The following is a 19,303-nucleotide window of genomic DNA, read 5'->3' as shown; positions in this document are numbered from 1 at the left end:
TTTCAAATATCTGCCTACAACAAACTTCCTATATGAGAGGTGCAAATCCAGCTTCCTTACTACCCAGTTCCCTGTTGCTTCCACCACACGTATTCCTGGGTGAGCAAGCTCCTGAGGCAGAAGGAGTCACTAGGTACAAAAGCAAAATCATACACTGGAAGAAGTGTCAAAATGAATTACATTTTTATTTTTGCTGGGATGCTTGGCTTCTCTGTCACTGTCTAGTTTAACCCATCTTCCACCCCCAGTTCCCCTTATTTACAGCTCCCAAGACAGCTCTCATTTTCAGGATTTAGCAGAGAACTGCTGCTGGTCTCAGTCACCTCTTCAGTTGGGTCATGCACTCTTGATTCATATTCTGATTTCATCCACCTTTTCTAGACTAAACCCCATTATCCCCATGTCTATACTTCTCTGAATGACTTGGGGAAGGTAGCGAGTAGGTACTCTATTTTTCAGTAGAGCTGATTTATTTGCCACCCTCAATGGTCTGGATTCCATCCCTTCCAGGCCCAAACATGTGTACCTTGCAATATCAATCATCACTGTTTTTTATCTTAAATATTTCCCTCTAAATTGGTTCCTTGTCCTTAGCCTACAGTCTCAAGTCTCTTTAAGTCCTTCAACAAAACTTCTCCTTCAATGCTGGGGTCCTGAGCTTCAGGTTCTCTCCTTCCCATTACAACATTCAACTACAAGAGAAGTCAACACACAAAGTTGCCACTTCCTCATCTTGTACTCAATCCTGAATCCAAGACAATGGGATTTCTATCCCGCAACACTCAGCACTGACACTGTACTTGCTAAGATACATAAGACCTGTTTCTGAAATTTAATTTTTCAGTCCTCATCTAATCAGGCATCTCTGCTGCATTTCACAGGACTGAAAAATATCTTCTTACTAAAGTTTACCTTCTTGGCTTCTAGAACAGTCCTGTAGCCTGGGATACTCATTCAATTGTGAACTCAATAACATGAATCGTCACTATGTTCTTTGTCTATGCTTCTCAATTTTCAGAACGAAGATGTTAACTCTACTCTGTGTTCATTTGATTTCTGAAGTATATACAAAACTCAGGATTGACTGGCAAACATACAAACCATCGTTCCATCCTTCTCAGTATTCTGGATTTCATACATGGATCATACCAAACCACGCATACTTGGTCCATACTATCATAGTATCTCACAGAACTCTGACCAAATCATGCTTTGACATTATTGCCTCAAGTTTCATTGTGAGATCAGAAAGAAGCAGTCCTATTGAACCTGTAACCAGATATATTATAAGAAATATTACTGAAGAAATTATTCCCAACATTTTCCAAAGAGACTCTTTTTTGAGGTTCCCACAGAGGGACTCTATTTGAGAATTAAGTCCTAAGAAAAGGGTTTTAGGTGGTATTCTCACATACCCATTTTGCTCTCTTCCAATTTTTTTTTTCCTACAGTGAATTCAGAGTCAAATTCATGATCCAGTCATAAAAGCCATGGGACCTAAAGACATGAAATTCCACTGTTTTTCTTTTTTCTTCCCAGTTTGGACATTTAATTCTGGTTTGCAACCCCCCCCCCCATAGAAATTAGGAGCAAAAATTAGATTTCCTAAATCTGCATTCTAGCTTCATCTCTTAGAAGGTTAAATTTTGGCAAGTTACTTAACTCCTCTAAGCATCATTTTCTCAACTGCAAAACACAGGTAATACGTCATAGGATTTGTGTAGGAATTAGACAAGATCATATGCCTAGCTCAAAGTAAGCATGCACTTAATAAATGCTTATTAGTAGCAACAGTAGTAGTAGTCACCAAAAATCCTCTGTGAAATGAGATACAGTACAAATAAACTGTTGTCTGGGCAGTCCAATCTAGAATCTTAAAAATGGAAAGGGTGCTTTGGGTGGCTCAGTTGGTTAAGCGTCCACCTTTGGCTCAGGTCATGATCTCGCAGTTTGTGAGATCAAGCCCAGCATTGGGCTCTCTGCTCTTAGCACAGAGCCCACTTTGAATCCTCTTTTTCCCTCTCTCTGCCCCTCCCCTGCTCACATTCTCCCTCTCAAAAATAAATAAAAATTTAAAAAAAATTTTTTAAACAAAACATAGGGAGGCTTAGGGCAATATACCTATTCTAAGGCAGCAATGACCTATGCTACTTCACCAAAATTTTACACTAAATAAAAAAGGGTTAAGAACACTATGACTTTTGTATTTATTTACACAAAATCTTACGCCGAATCCAAGAAATAAACTATCTACGAACCAAGCTCTATAATATTAAGTCAAATCTTTTAATGTTTCTTTTAAGTCTCTACCAAAATTACTATAAAAATCAAAATGACTGAAATATTCTTTTAATAAAGCAAGTATGGGGCACCTGGGTGGCTGAGTAGGTTAAACATCCAACTTCGGCTAAGGTCATGACCTCATGGTTCATGACTTGGAGCCCTACATCGGCCTACCTGCTGACAGCTCAGAGCGTGGAGCCTGCTTCAGATTCTGTGTCTCCTCTCTCTCTGTCCTCCTCTCTCCCCTGCTCGTACTCTCTCTGTCTCTCTCTCTCTCAAAAATAGACATTAAAAATTTTTAAATAAAAAGAAATTCTATTCAACAAGTTAATGCAATTAATTAATTACTTAAGAAGTTCAACCCAACCGCCCCAAAAGATCTGTATGCAAGTGGTTCAACATAGTATCTTTCTATTTGGCTCTCATATATAAATATCAGACTTTAAAACTAATACCTGACAAAAAGATATAAATAAAAGGCAGAAATCCATGGTTGTTTGCTCTCCTAACTCACTTAGATGTCAAAATCCCCCAGCTGTCCCAATGGCTCAAGTAGTTTATTAATTATAGAGTTAACAGACTTCTGTATCCCAATCTCATGTTTTTCCTCAAGTAAGAACATCTCTCCACCTACCTCTCACCTAAAAGTTAAAAATGTCCCTTCTCTCAACCTGGACATGACAAGTCTAGGAGGTACATCTCAATTTTGTAACACCAACGTCACACTAGCTTTTCCTCATCAGAAAATTATTTTCCTTTGTATATTTAGAAAGCAAGCTAGCACAATTCCAAAAGAGTTCTATGCTTTCTGAAGCTAATGACTTTGTATACCAAAATTTAAAACTGCGTAAGATTTAAACATTATGTTATCTTGGTGGTTTGCCTTAACTTCTCCACAGGTAAAAGACTTTCATAATACCAATGCATTCCAGTCTTGCCTCTGTAACACAGAATATCGTACTTTAAAAAGGACTTTCAAACATATTTCTAAGGTTTTAAAGGATTCTACCATACCCTTACATTGCTTACTGTAATACCAACTATTCTATTGAATTACAGGGATTTTTTATATAGAAGATTATCTTCTTACTTTTTAAAAAATGTTTTTATACATAATTGGATTAAAGAACTATCATTTTCACATCCTAAATTTTAAGTTTTCTGATTTATTTTCTTTTAAACTAAAACTATACTGAAATATTCTAGGCACTGAAAATAATTCAGGTACAATTTGGTATAGGCTTATGGTTTACAACTGTCTTCCAATTCTAAAAAAAAAAGTACAGAATATTGTAAACATATATAATGAAGGGTGCTTTTATTTTTGTTAATGTTTATTTATTCTGAGAGAGAAAGAGCAAGCATGCACAAGAGCACATGCAAACAGGGGAGGAGAAGAGGGTGAGACAGCGAGAGGACAAGAGAGAGCGTCCCAAGCAGGCTCCATATTGTCAGCACAAAGCTTGGCACAGGGCTCAAACTCATGACCTTGAGATCATGACCTGAGCTGAAATCAAGAGTTGGACACTCAACCAACTGAGCCACCCAGATACCCCATAATGGCATTTTTAAATTGTATAATAGATCTATCATGCTTAACATATGTACAATGACTCCAAAAAAACCCTAAAATATTAGAAATCTCCCTTCTAAGTCAGATACTTTCAAAGACACATAGATCTGTAATAATAATGTTTAACCTTGCAATGCACATCTAGGACTCCACCGTGACAAGTTAAAAAGGGAAATTTAACACTGAGATACAATTTTAAATGACACAAAAGAATAAAATTTTAATTTTTTGAAAAAGATATTTATTTTTATGAGAGAGTAAATTGTTTTTTTTTTTTTTAATTTTTTTTTTTCAACGTTTATTTATTTTGGGGACAGAGAGAGACAGAGCATGAACGGGGGAGGGGCAGAGAGAGAGGGAGACACAGAATCGGAAACAGGCTCCAGGCTCTGAGCCATCAGCCCAGAGCCCGACGCGGGGCTCGAACTCACGGACCGCGAGATCGTGACCTGGCTGAAGTCGGACGCTTAACCGACTGAGCCACCCAGGCGCCCCAGAGAGTAAATTGTTTTTGATAAAGAAATTAAACAAAATCCTCCTTCAACCTCAGGTCCTCTTAGGTTCTGGCTCTCGTGTCCTTTTTACAACTTGTTTCTACAAAGAGAAGTCTACACACAGAGTACTTCTGTGAGAAAAGAGAATTCCAGGCAAGCATTATATTTAATGAACTTAAGGTGAATTTTGCAGCCTACTGATCTAATTTCATGTATTTTCTGTCCATAACTCTTGGTAAGGAAAATCAGTGAGTTTCTTTTGTTTCTAAAATGGGAAGTTCTCTAGACCTTCACCCTGAAATATTCCAGAGAAATCTTTTATTTAAGGAAACAGAGCAACATAAATCTCTTCAAATACATTAAATCATACAAACAATTTCCACGGGGCAGATATGACGTAAAGTAATTTTTCTACATGTTAACATTTATACATGCAATATAGGTTCTGGTCACTAACTTTAATTCTAAGAAAAACTGTTATATTTGAGTGATTTTTTAAAAAATACTATTTTTTCATAAGAAGAAATAATAAAATGCAACATTTTCAGCAAATATTTAAAGAAAAAAAGCCTAGTATCTTATAGAACAATGCTCTCAAAAATAATTTAAATATAACTTTATACACACACACACACACACACACACACCCAAGGGTCACCAGGAAGTAGTCAGTGATGTAGGGATGCCCTAGATATGGAGAGGCTGCCTTGTCTATTTTAGGAGAGAGAGGATGGCTCTTCAGCAGGTCTTATGTAGTTACTCAAGATCTGTCACAGAGATGGGGCTCCTGGCTGGCTCAGTCGGTTAAGCGCCTGACTCTTGGTTTAGGCTCAGGTCATGATTACACAATTTGGGGAGTTTGCGCCGCGTGTCAAGCTCTGTGCTGGTGGTGCAAAACCTGCTTGGGATTCTCACCTTCCCTCTCTCTGCCCCTCCCCCGCTTGCACTGTCTCTCTCTCAAATAAATAAAATAAAACTTAAAAAAAGAAAAAAGGTATCTCACAGAAGTACTGGTTGGTAAATTCCTGTCCCTGTTCCATACATTTTCCATGACCTAAAGCCACTTTTTGTGACTTCTTTTCCACTGCAATTAAAAAAAAAAATTTAGGGGTGCCTGGGTGGCTCAGTCAGTTAAGCATCTGATTTTGGCTCAGACCATGATTTCCCAGTTTGTGAATTTGAGCCCTGTGTCAGGCTCTGTGCTGACAGCTCAGAGCCTGGAGCCCGTTTTGGATTCTGTGTCTCCCTTTCTCTCTGCTCCTCCCCTGCTCACACTCTGTCTTATCTCTCTCTCCCTCAAAAATAAACATTCAAAAAAAATTTTTTAAGCAGATTAAAAAAAAAAACAGATCTGAGTATCAAATCATCATGTTGTACATGTAAAACTACTAAAACACTGTATATATCAACTATACCTGCAATAGAACTTAATTTATTAATTTTAAAAAGAGAGGAGAGTTTTAAAGCAAATGAGGGATAAGAGGAGCCTGGAGCCTGAGCCCTGCATGGGGGCAGCCTCAGGTCATCTGTGGAGCCCAAGACACTTTGCAGAGAAGACAGGGGAGAGGGTGACACCCTCACTGGGAAGGGATGACGCTGCACTGATTCATGGAGTGTGTGACGAAGGCTTTCGTCCACCTATCCTATGCCATCCACAAAACAAACAAAACAAACCATTTCAGATGACACGATCATCTTGTGAAAAATCTGAAAGAATCCACAAGAACATTCCTAAAACTAATAAGCAATTACAGCAAGACTGTGTCATACAAGGTTGATACACAAAAGTTAACTGCCTTCCTAGATACTAGTAACAAACAAGTGAAATGTGAAATGAAAAACACAATATCATTTATATTAGGACCTCCCAAAAAAGAAAGTTATAAATCTAAAAAAATATGTACAAGCTCTATATGAAGAAAACAAACAAACAAAAAACTTTAATGAAAGGAATCAAAGAATTTAAGATATATCCCATAGCCATAGATAGGAACCCTCGATATTGTCAAGATGTCAATTCTTATATAAAGAGAAGCAAAAAACACTTAAGAGCCAACATGATATTGAAGGATAAGAAAAAAGCTGAAAGACTATCCAACTTCAAGACTTACTATAGACAGTGCCTGGGTGGCTCAGTCAGTTAAGCATCCAACTTCGGCTCAGTTCATGATCTCATGGTTCATGAGATTGAGCCCTGTGTTGGGCTCTACACTGAGCATGAAGTGCTTGGCAATCTCTCTCTCTCTCTCTCTCTCTCTCCCTCCCTCCCTCCCTCCTTCCTGCTACCCCGCCTGCCCTGCCTCCACATCCACTCTCTCTCTCAAAAAAAATAAACAAACTTTAAAAATTAAAAAAAAAGGAAGTAACCAGGATGTCCTTTGGTAGGTGAATGGATAAATAAATTGTGGCATACCCAATGAAATATTACTCAGTAATATTAATAACTTAATTACAATTAATATTGCTAAAGAGAAACAGCAATCAAGCCATGAAAAGACATGGAGGAACTTTAAGCGCATATTATGGAGGGAAAGAAGCCAGCCTGAAAACCTGTGTACTGTTTGATTCCAACTATATGACGTTCTGGAAAAGGCAAACCTATGGAGACAGTAAAAAGATAAGGTGTTGGAGGAAGGGAGAACTGAACAGGCAGAACACAGAAGATTTTTTAGGGCAGTGAAACTACTCCATATGATATTATAATGGTGGATACATGTCATTAGAAATTTTTCCAAACACATAGAAGGTACATCACTAAGAGTGAACTCTCATATCGACTCTGAGTGATAATAACATGTCAATGTTAAGTTCATCAACTGTAACAAATGTACCACTCTGGTGGGGGATGTTGATAATGGGGGAGCCTATGCATATGTGGGAGTAGGAGGTATATGGGAAATCCATACCTTCTGCCCAGTTTTTCTGGGAACCTAACTCTGCTTTAAAAAATAAGGTGCAAGGGCACCTGGTGGCTCAGTCGGTTAAGCATCCGACTCTTGATTTCAGCTCAGATCATGATCTCATGGTTCTTGGGTTCAAGCCCCACTTTGGGCTCTGTGCTGATAGTGCATGGAACCTACCTGGTATTCTGTCTCCCTCTCTCTCTTGCCCTCCCCTGCTTGCTCTCTATATCTCTCTCAAAATAAATAAAAACAAACTTTTAAAAAATAAAAAATAAGGTGCATTTTTAAAAAAAATGTGATATGCACAAAAAAATTTAAAAATAGGTTTTACTTATACAAAAATGGTCACCTTAGGGGCAGGGCACCTGGGTGGCTCAGTCGATTGAGCATCCAAGTGATTTTGGCTTAGGTCATGATCTCAAGGTCATGAGACTGAGCCCTGCATCAGGCTCTGCACTGACAGTGTGAAGCCTGCTTGGGGTATTCTCATTCTCTCTCAAAATAAATAAACATTTAAAAAAAATAGTCACCTTAAGGGGCACCACGGTGGCTCAATGGGTCAAGCGTCTGACTTCAGCTCAGGTCATGATCTTGCAATTTTTGAGTTTGAGTCCCATGTCAGGCTCTGTGTTGACAGCTCAGAGCCTGGAGCCTGGCCTGCTTCAGATTCTGTGTCTCCCTCCCTCTCTCTCTCACCCTCCCCTGGTCACAGTCTCTCTCTCTCTCTCATAAAAAACTTAAAAAAGTTTTTTTAAAGCATCACCTTAAAAAAAACTGAAAAGGATTTTCTGTGTTTTATAAAGTCTTTTATTACACACAAATCAAAACATTATGACAAACACCTTTTCCTTTCCTGAAGTTAGATTCATTTTTAGAAGATCACTACCAAGAGAAACATGTTTATTATAATTAACATGTTAACATGTTAATATCAATGATTACTGATCTGATTTTTGGTAGCTCTTTTTACTGTTGTTATTAAAAAAACTGATATAGAAAAGCAAACTACTTAAAAGGAGACCATTCAAAAGCAGTACCTTAAGGTGACTCTTTTCAGTAGGCCATGAGTCAACTGCTAGAAACAGGTTTAAGTTGTTTTTCTACATTTTACTATCACTATCAAAACCCACTTAAAATCATTTCCATGACTCACCCTCTCATATCTTAAACTGTTGGTGACATCTCTTTCTTTTGTCCAATCAAAAACATGCACTAGTCACCATCTTTACTCTCCTTGTGAGGGATCTGTTTTGCCTCTTGCCCTTCTAATAAAATCTAAGTTCTAAGTCTTCTCTTCAGTATGCTCAATTACATGCTCTAATCTTGCACATGCAGTGGCCATTCCATCCTGCCAGCATTCCAATCCCATCCCTCTGCTAGGCTTAGCCTCCATTATCAGTATAATTAATTCATACTTTACAGAGCAATCACATGGTTATATATGTACTGTCATCTTTTCTCATTAACCTTTTCTTTTTAAATCCATTTCTAATACTCATTTCTCGTAGAAGAGAATTCTGTTTAATGGCAATAGCTGAACAGATGAAAGAGGCAGAACTAAGTGAAGAAAAGCAAAAACACATAACATAGGAAATTGTACCAAGTTTGGAGATTTCTTTCTAATAATTAATTTTATAGTCCTGGAAGATGAAGAAAGGCAAAGCAAACGTCAGTCTATATACTACAAATTTTTCCACAAAATATTTGTTTTTGTTCAAACTTAAAAAGAGATGAAAGTGATGCTGACATGTACAGGACTAGACACTGGATATTTTGGAGCTTCAAATGTACCATGGATCAAAAAAAAAGGAAAAAATCCAGAAGAAAGTCCTAATATATTAAATTTTTCTTCCCTTAAGCAAGATAAAGCAGTAAAGCAAACACAGGAGAGTTATTCTGTTGCAGATCGTCACTCATGAGCTTGACCCTTAGACACAAATGTAAGAATGAAAGCTCATCTCATGGTTTGATTGAACAGGCTTGGAGACATGGGACCAGTGAAGGGCTAGCCCAGCTCTGATGGAGAAGAACTGGGTAGGAGACCACTAAGAAAGATCTTAGCCTGAGCCATATGCTGTCATTGTCATTACATATCTATCCCATTTAGATGACAACCTGAGCCCGCTATAGTTCTGACTTAGCTTTTCCCGAAAGATGGAGACACACACAGAGGAGCCAAGGTTCAGGAGTTATTAAAAGAATTTCTCTCATAAGGCACATCCATCTAGAGGAAAGGAATATATGTCCCATAAATACACCCTTTTCCAAGACCTGAGGCGGAAAAATAGGGAAATGACTAAGTTGGTACCACTTCCTTCTTGATTCACAGCACCCAAACAGATTTCTATTCTTTTTTAAATGTCTGATGTTCTATCAAACAATACAGGTAGACAGGAGGAACTGAAATAAGACTGCACATTACTCAAGCTAGACCAGATGCTGCTCTATCAACCTCTGGGAGAACAAAATAGAAATGGACAGTAATAAAAAGAAAGTGATTTTATGTGTGTGAGTGTATGTGTGTCTCAGAACATAAATAAAGCTTCCAGGTAAGCAACTAAATATCAAAGCAATAACTAATGCACTGCATTAAAATACAGAAAAAACTCCAAAGCAAAAAATGCAACAATGCTACTGACCTAATTTAGTATTATTATGAAGAATTTATATAACCTAATAATTTGGAAGGGACTTTATTAATTGCTTTCAAAGAAACTAACATAATCTCAACAAATCACACTTTCCTCATTTTTTAAAATTTAGAACTAAGAATTAAAATGCTCCTGATGAAGTAACATACCCTTCAGGAATATAGTTCGAACTAACCTTTTTTGTCAGAGATTAAAACACAAAAATTTCTTTAGTCTACATTACTAATAATTACATGCACATGCATGTGCACGCACGCACACACAGGCGTATCTTGTTATGGACTATAATATAAAAACAATAAAAACATGGGGTGCCTGGGTGGCTCAGTCGGTTAAGTGTCCAACTTCAGCTCGCCTCATGATCTCACGGTTCATGGGTTTGAGCCCCACATCAGGTTCTGCGCTGACAGTATGAAGCCTGCTTGTGATTCTCTCTACTTTCTCTCTGCCCCTCCCCCACTCGTACTTTCTCTCTTTCTCAAAAATAAATAAACTCTAAAAAAAATAATAAAACCAGTAATCTAAATCCTGAAGCATTCAATATAACAAGGCAGTATCGATATTTCACCTAGATGTACAAAGAGCTAAAATAAACGATTATTTTCATCAGAAACATCATGATGAGACTATAAATACAATACTAATTTGAGTGAAGTCTTTGCGATACACATAAAAACATGTGTATACTAAAAAGAACTTTGTAATCAGAACTTTGTAAGAGTAAAGGAAAAATTATGGGGCCCAGGCTCACATGCCAGCTTTATTTGTGAAGAGCAGGCAAACAGAGTGATCTCCACAGCTGCCACAGAGGCTTAGGACGGGCTGCATCGTTGGCTTTTCCAACAGTGCTGTTTCCTGAATTAACTTCAAAGGCTTGTGTGGGGAAGCAAGTTTACTAATAAATTCTCTCAGAAGCTGAGTACTAGGTTTCATTCCCAGCTACTGGGAAATTTAGCCAACAATAAAATAGTTCAAATTAAAAGAAGCTAACTCTGCTAAAAGTCAAGATGAAGATACTAAGTGTGATCAAAAGTAACACGTTCAGTAGCTCATAACTTTTGTAAAACAGGGAAAAAAAGAGCGCTTAAACCTATAACCACTTCGAGGGGCAAATGGGTGGTGGCTCAGTCGGTTAGGCATCTGACTTCAGCTCAGATTATAATCTCGAGGTTCGTGGGTTTGAGCCCCCCGTCGGGTTCTGTGCTGAAAGCTCAGAGCCTGGAGTCTGCTTTGGATCCTGTGTCTCCTCTTTCTCTCTGCCCCTCCCCCACTCACACTCCGTGTCTCTCTTTCTCTCTCAAGAATAAAACATTTTTAAAAATCAAAACAAACAAACAAACAAACCTATAACCCACTGGACCAGTGTCAGTTGTCTGGAAATGCTACTTCTCCCTATTTTAACTCTTTCTGTATCTGTCCTCAATACCCTTTAGCTGCCTCACTAAATCCCTGAATTTTTGCCTTCTGTTTATTTAGTGTATCATTAATAAATAGACCTCTAGCTTTCACCTCTTTTTAATTGCAGTATTTTAAAGTTAAATAAAACCCACCCCTTAATTTGCCCTTTGCTATCTCACAAACTGTTCTGAAATAAGATGTGTTGACAATGGCCAAGTTACATGAAATCATAATCCATTTAGGCATTCTGGCTTATCCTTTTCACTAACAAATTTCTTTTAAACATAGTCATTTATTTACTACCATATCAAGAGGCCTAAGAAAAAATGTCTAAACTAAGAGTCCCTAATTCCCTGTAAGACTATATGTATAACTACTCTGAGAAAAATCTGGCTATATCCTGCCTTTCCAGACTGTTCTTTTCCTCACTCCCATTCTCTCTTCTAATTTCCATTTACCCTTAAAAACCCAGGGCACATAATGGCCTCCTATAGCAACTTCTGGGTCACTCCTTCTGGCCAGGATCAAACACTCCCCGCTCACCCTTATATAATCCTGTAACAGTCTACAGTTTCCTTTAGAACATCATAATGTCTCAAATCATAAATTTGTGGACAGGAATTTTATAATAAGGTCAAATAAACCTTAACATACAAATGTAAGCCAATACACTAGATTTTAACTAATTATTGCTCCCCACACTAGACCACATGTTTGTTGAGAATAGAAGCTCTTTGACTTATGTATCCCTAGTCACTTGCACTAACCAGCACAGACCAGCATCTCAAACACTGGCTACCAGGACTCCTACATGAGTAACCCTCAAACATGTACTTACTTATACCTCTAGAAACACAGGGCAACCAGATACTCCATAAATCCAGGATTGGCATCTCTATGACCTTGCTCATGCTAGTCCCTATGATCTGGAATCTTCTTTCATCTTCCTCAGCTTTCATAGATCCTCAGCTGCCTTCAAAGCTCCCCCGCCCCGAAAAACCACTGTTTATTTCACAACCTTTTACCCTCCTTCAAGGCTCAGCAACCTATCACAACCTCTGTAACGTCTTCCCAGTTCCCTCCATCAAAGTTACCTATCTTCCCCACAATTTCAAGTCATTCTTGACGTAAACATCAGTTGAAGTGCTTAACAAAATGTGACTTGTATCAGGGTCTAATCACTACCAAGATGAATGTCCTCAACTAAAGCACAGCTCCCTTGGAGCAAAGACCAAGTTATTCATCTTCATTCATTACCAGTCCCGCAAATACAGGCCTAGAAAACTTTATAAGCACTCCATAAATGTATTTAAATAAATACCTAGCTAACTATTCTGTAGCATAATAGCATAAAATGTAAATAGTTCTACAATCAAAATGTGAATAAAAGGAACAGCATCTCACTGACATTTTTAAATTCCTAAATGTTTTTCAGTTCATAACCCCTGTTCAGCTTATTTCATGAAGAAACATTAACTTTTAAGGGCAGCTGGGTGGTTCAGTCAGTTGAGCATCCAACTTAGGCTCAGGTCATGATCTCATCGTTTGTAGGTTCGAGCCCCGTGTTGGGCTCTTTGCTGTCAGCCTGGAGCCCACTTCAGATCCTCTGTCCCCTGCCCTCTCTCTCTGCCCCTCCACACTCTCTTTCTCTCTCAAAAATAAACATTAAAAAAACACTAACTTTTAAAATTCACCTGACTTTATAAAATCACACTATGTAGCAAAATGAATTTCAAGAGTATTTGTTTATGTCTCTCTTCTCATGACAATTAAATATTACTATTTATTTAGGTCTATCCCTTCAACTGGCAGTTTCTTGGGAAGATCTTATGTTTAAATTTTAAAATTAGTATCACTATTAGTATTACTATCACTATTTCAGAGAGATCAGAAAAGAAAGGAAATTATCTATAACTTCATTACTCTAATGCAAGAATTATAAATTTTCTTTCACTTCCAAATTTTTAATATTTACATTTTATAACCTTATAATCAAATATTACGCATAACAGTCTACTCTTTTTATATGTATCTCTTCATACTACTATATACTTTCTCCCCTTATTCTGATGGGATACATAACCATCTGATAAAATAATTAACCATAACTTAGGTATTTCTCTTCACATAACATTGTTTACATTCACATATTCACTGTTACACGTATTAGTCTTTACTTTTAATTATTTTCCATAAGCTAGAGCCACTCATGTTAAATTACTGAATGAACAACATTTCTTACTGCTACTGAAGTACAGCGCTGATGACATGCTTCTATCAGAGCTGTATCTTTTACGGTCCTCCAGCAACAGTAGTTTCATCAGCACTGTGTAGGAGGACTCCTTCTTATTTAAAAATCACATTTCCTCGATTCCTAGCAAGTTTAAACATTTTCCATATCCCTGTTTACTAACCCTATTTCCTTTGTGAACCCTGTTTGTGTACTATGCTCATTTACCTATCACAGTCATCATGGTTTTCTTACTGCTTTGTCATCCTCTGCCTGTCTCATTTACTGTGAATACATTTCCAGTTGTTATTTGCCCCTTTGGGAGTATCTTCTCTCCTCTCTCCACCAATGCATACATTTTTAAGCACTGTACTTTGCAATTTTATCTAGTCAAATTACTTTTTTCCTTGCAATTTCTTCTGTCACTTCTATAAGGCATCCTCAAAATCTTTTTACTCCTAGTTTTATTTCTTTTATATTAACTCTTGAACTCATGGGTAAGGAATATGTCATCTCTGCATGCCCTCACAGAACTTATTTCAGTACCTTTCTCTTTAAGCATTCAATAGATGTTTCTGAAATATTCCTTATTGAGAGATAAACTGCAAAAAATACTTCCCACTATTGTAATTTTACTAGTCTCTTTGCAGGCTATTCAGCCAATATGGATACAAAAGTAAAATACTACTCTCTAATGAAGGACAGAGGCACCTGGGTGGTTCAGTTGGTTGAGCGTCCAACTCTTGGTTTCAGCTCTGGTCATGATCTCATGGTTCATGAGATCAAGTCCAGTGTCAGGCTCCATCACACAGTGCAGAGCCTGTTTAGGATTCTCTCTCCCTCTTTGTCTGCCCCTCCCACACTCATGCTCACTCTTGCTCTCTCTCCCTCTCAAAATAAGTGAGTAAACTATAAAAAATACTTACAATGAAGGATAAGACAATGCAGAATTAGTTTCTTTCTCTTATGAGAATATAAATCATAATGTTTAAGACAAGTTTTTTGTCGGCAAGCCCAATTTTAATGTCCATGGTTAAGTCATAAAATTCTTTTTTCACACACATAGCCTGCAGAGTAGCAAACTGGATAATACCGTGCTTTTCATTTTCCTAAGTCACAGTCCTCAGATCTGTTACTCAGAGTCCTATACTGTGGAGTGAAGTACTACTGAATAATTTATTATAATTCACACCATAATACTGCTATATAACGATTCACAGACACAGCCACTTTTATTATGATGATACCTTGGTAGATTGTTTTTCTTTTGCCAATCCTCGACTCTTCAACGGAAAAATATATATGTCTATACAATTTATAGATTTAAACCAAGACATTGCCTAGTGAAAACCAGAGAAGCTTTATTCCTCTTTTCCAGCAATCATAATTTTATTTTGTTGCAGAGAAACAGTCAATCAGTCCAAAAAGCCTACTACAATCAAAAAACATAATACATGTGCCCCCTTGGATTATAGCACATTTATGCAGAGTACCTGTCAATATAATCTGCATTTGAAAACCTATAAAAATATTGTTAAAATGACAGCTATGGAAATTAATCTGAGTAGTGAGGTTGGCAGCACAGGCTTTATTTCACGCTAATGGTTATAGCTTTTACCTATAAACATATAGGTATGGCAAATAATTACTGGCAACCATATCCTATGTATTTTGGAAAAGGTGTACCTCTTAATACATAGAGTCCAGAGATCATTAGGATTTTAAAATCTTTTCTACCTTCAAAACAAAGGGAAAACATGAAGGAATACTGTTTTCATATATAACTGACCTTTGAAAAACTCAGATTTGAATTGTGCAGATCCACTTTTAACATGGATTTCTTTTTTCAGTAAAGACAGTGCAGTACTGTAAATGTATTTTCTCTTCCTTATGATTTACTTAATAAAATTTTTTTCTACCTTCCTTTATTGCAAGAATACAACATATGATATATATATCACACAAAACATGTGTTCACTGACTATGTATATTATCAGTAAGGCTTCCACATAAAAGCAGGCTATTAACAGTTTTTGGAGACTCAAAAATTACACACAGATTTTCAACTGCCCAGGGGTGGAAGGAGGGGTGGATGGTGGCCCTAAACTCCCATGTTGGAAGGTTCCACTACATAGATTTTATGGTTTGACTATGTTAATTCTAAATTAATAATCACTTTACAAATAATTTACTGTTACCTATTTAAGAAAATGAATTTAAGAGAGATAAGTTCCTTTAGAAGAAAATGAATGTAGTTGGTACATGATTTGTAGGAAAACATCAACTTTTTCTTTTAATGAAGTTAACACACATTATATTAGTTTCAGGCATACCACACATTGATTCAATACTTATATTCTTACAAAATACCTACCACAAGAAGTATAGTTACCATCTGTCACCCTACAAAGTTATTACAATATTATTGACTATATTCTCTATGCTGTACTTTTCATCCCAATGACTTGACTATAACTCCCAAGTTTTTATCTCCTATTCCCAATCACCTATTTCACCCAGGCCCCCATGGCTCTCCCCTCTGGCAACTAACAATGTGTTTTGTGTTCAGGAGTCTGTTTCTGTTTTTGTTGTCTGTTCTTTTTTTTGGTTCCACACATAAATGTGAAATCAATTAGTATTTGTCTTACTCTGACTTTTTTCACTTAGTATAATACACTCTAGGTCCATCCATGTTGTCACAAATGGCAGGATTTCATCCTTTTTTAAGGCTGAATAATATTCTATTGAATATATACCACTTCTTCATTTTCCACTCATCTATCAGTAAACACGTGGGTTGTTTCCGTATCTCGGCTATTGAAATAATGCTGCAATCAACATAAGAGTTCATATATCTTGAAGCCTGTATCACTATAAACTTCCCATATAACAGTTTTTGCTGCATCCCAAAGGTTTTGAACCATTCTGTTTCCATTTTCATTTGTCTGCAGGTATTTTTTTATTTCCTTTTTTATTTCTTTCTTGGCCCAGTGGCTGCTTAGCAGCATGTTGTTTAGCCTCCATGTGTTTGTATTTTTTCCAATTTTTTTCATGTAAATGATTTCTAGTTTCATACCGTTGTGGTTAGAAAAATTGTTTGATATGATTTCAATCTTCCTAAATTTATTGAGACTTTTTTGTGGCCTAACATATGATCTATCCTAGAGAATGTTCCATGTGCACATGAAAAGAATGTGTATTCCACTGTATTTGTATGTATGGTTCTGTACATATCTATTAAATCCATCTGGTCTAATGTGTCATGCAAAGCCACTGTTTCCTTATTGATTTTCTGTCTGAATGATCTATTCATTCACGTAAGTTGGGTGTTAAAGCCCCCTACTATTTTTGTATTACTGTCAATTTCTCCCTTTACGTCTGTTACTAATTTGCTTTATATACTTAGGTGTTTCTAAGTTAGGTGCATAAATATTTACATTATGTGCTCTTATTGGACGAATCCCTTTATTATTATGTAATACCCTTCTTTGTCTCTTTTGATAATATCTGTTTTAAAGTCTATTTTGCATCATACAAGTATTGCTACCCTAGCTTTTTTTCCCCCACTTTCATTTACAAGAAATATCTTTTTCTAGATCTTCAACTTAAGTCCGTATGTGTCTCTAGGTTTGAAAGGAGTCTCTTGCAGACTGCATATAGACCAAGGATTTTTTTAAGTTTTTATTTTTATTTATTTATTTAGAGAGAGAGCAAGGGGGAAAGGGACAGAGACAGAGGGAGACAGAATCTCAAGCAGGTTCCACACAGTCAGCACAGAGTCCAATATGGGGCTTGACCCCGTGAACCATGATTTCATGACCTGAACCAGAGTAAGTCAACAGCTGGACACTTAGGGGTGCCTGGGTGGCTCAGTCGGTTAAGCATGCGACTTCAGATCAGGTCATGATCTCGAAATCCTGAGTTTGAGCCCCACACCGGGCTCTGTGCTGACAGCTCAGAGCCTGGAGCCTGCTTCAGATTTTGTGTCTCCCACTCTCTCTCTGTCTCTCCCCACTTGCACTCTGTCTCTCTCTCTCAAAAATTTAAAAAAAAAATTAAAAAAAAATAAAAGAGTCAAACACTTAACAGACTGAGCCACCCAGGCACCCCATACCAAGGTTTTCTTTTTAATCCATTCAGTGACCCCTATGTCCTTTGAATGGAGCACTTACTCCATCTACATTTAAAGTTAATACTGATAGGTATGTCTTTTTTGCCCTTTTGTTAATTATGGTTGTTTACATAAGATCTTCTGTTTCTTTCTTCTTCTCTTGCTCTCTTCCCTTGTGATTTGATGACTTTCCTTAATGTTATGCTTGGATCCCTTTCTCTTTGTGTGCATCTACTATCAGTTTTTGGTTTGTGGTTACCATGAGGTTCATACATAACATCCTTTGTATTAAGCAGTCTGTATTAAGTTGGTGGTCACTTAAGCTCAAAAACATTCTAAAAGCACTAGACTTTTACTACTCCCTCCACATCTTTTGTATACGTTGTCATATTTCATGTCTTTTTGTGTATCCCTTAACTAATTTTTGAAGATATAATTAATTTTACTCTCGTCATTTAATCTACATAGTAGCTTTATAAGTGATTATAAAAGCAATAGCTTTGGGGCGCCTGGGTGGCTCAGTTAGTTGGGCGACCAACTTCAGCTCAGGTCATGATCTCAAGGTCTGTAGTTTCAAGTCCCACACTGGGCTCTGAGCTAACAGCTCAGGGTGCGGAGTCTACTCCAGATTCTGTCTCCCTCTCTCTTTCTGCCCCTCCCTGCTCATGCTCTCTCTCTCAAAAAAATGAATAAACATTAAAAAAATATGTTTAAAAAAAGGAGATAGCTTTACTATATGCTTACTATAATTAACAATGAAACTCGTCCTTTCATAATTTCCCTGTTTCTAGTTATGGCTTTTTCTTTTCTGTTTAAAGAACTTTTTTTTTTTTTTTTTGGTTAAAGATCTAATTTGTAAATATTTTTTATGTTTATTTATTTATTTAGTTTTAGTTTGCATTTTTTTCCTTTTTTATATATATAATTTATTGTCAAATTGGTTTCCATACAACACCCAGTGCTCATCCCAACCAGTGCCCTCCTCAATGCCCAACATCCACTTTCCCCTCTACCCCACCAGCCATCAACCCTCAGTTTGTTCTCAGTATTTAATAGTCTCTTATGGTTTGCCTCCTTCCCTCTCTGTAACTTTTTTTTTTAATTTCCTGTAAGTTTAGGTTGTTTTGTTGCTATTGTTGTTTTTGTAAGTGTAGGATTAGTGGTGCTCAACTCCTCTTTTTGTCTGGAAATTCTCTCTCTCTCTCTCTCAATTCTGAATGATATCCCTTCTGGGTAGAGTATTCTGGTTGTAGGTTTTTTCCTTTCACTTTCAAATATACCATGCCACTCCTTTCTGGCCTGTAGTTTCTGCTAAAAAATAAGCTGATAGACTTATTGGGTTTCCTTTATAGCTAACTGTTTATTCTTCTCTTACTGCTTTTAAGATCTCCTTATCTTTAATTTTTGACATTTTAGTTTTAACATGTCTTGGTGTGGACCTCCTTGGGTTCATCTTGTTTGGAGCTCATCTTGTTGGAGCTTCCTGGACCTGAATATCTGCTTCTCTCCCCCAGTTAGGAGTGTTTTCCGCTATCATTTCTTCAAATAAGTTTTCTAACCTCTTTCTCTGTCTCTTCTCCTTCTGAGGACCTTCTAATGCAAATGCTGGTATGCTGATATTATCCCAGAAGCCCCTTAACCTATGCTCAAATTTTTTATT

General features: G+C 37.1%; 1 protein-coding gene across 7 annotated transcripts in view; it reads right to left on the bottom strand.

The window, feature by feature from the left end:
• The window catches only part of UBE2E2 (ubiquitin conjugating enzyme E2 E2), a 372,155-nt gene that overhangs the window by 305,188 nt on the left and 47,664 nt on the right, over window positions 1-19,303 (bottom strand). The window lies entirely within an intron of this gene.

The sequence above is a fragment of the Leopardus geoffroyi genome, chromosome C2 (assembly GCF_018350155.1).
Source record: "Leopardus geoffroyi isolate Oge1 chromosome C2, O.geoffroyi_Oge1_pat1.0, whole genome shotgun sequence".
NCBI lineage: Eukaryota > Metazoa > Chordata > Mammalia > Carnivora > Felidae > Leopardus > Leopardus geoffroyi.
Note: the sequence above shows the minus strand (reverse complement) of the source record. Positions and strands in the feature narration are given on the sequence as shown.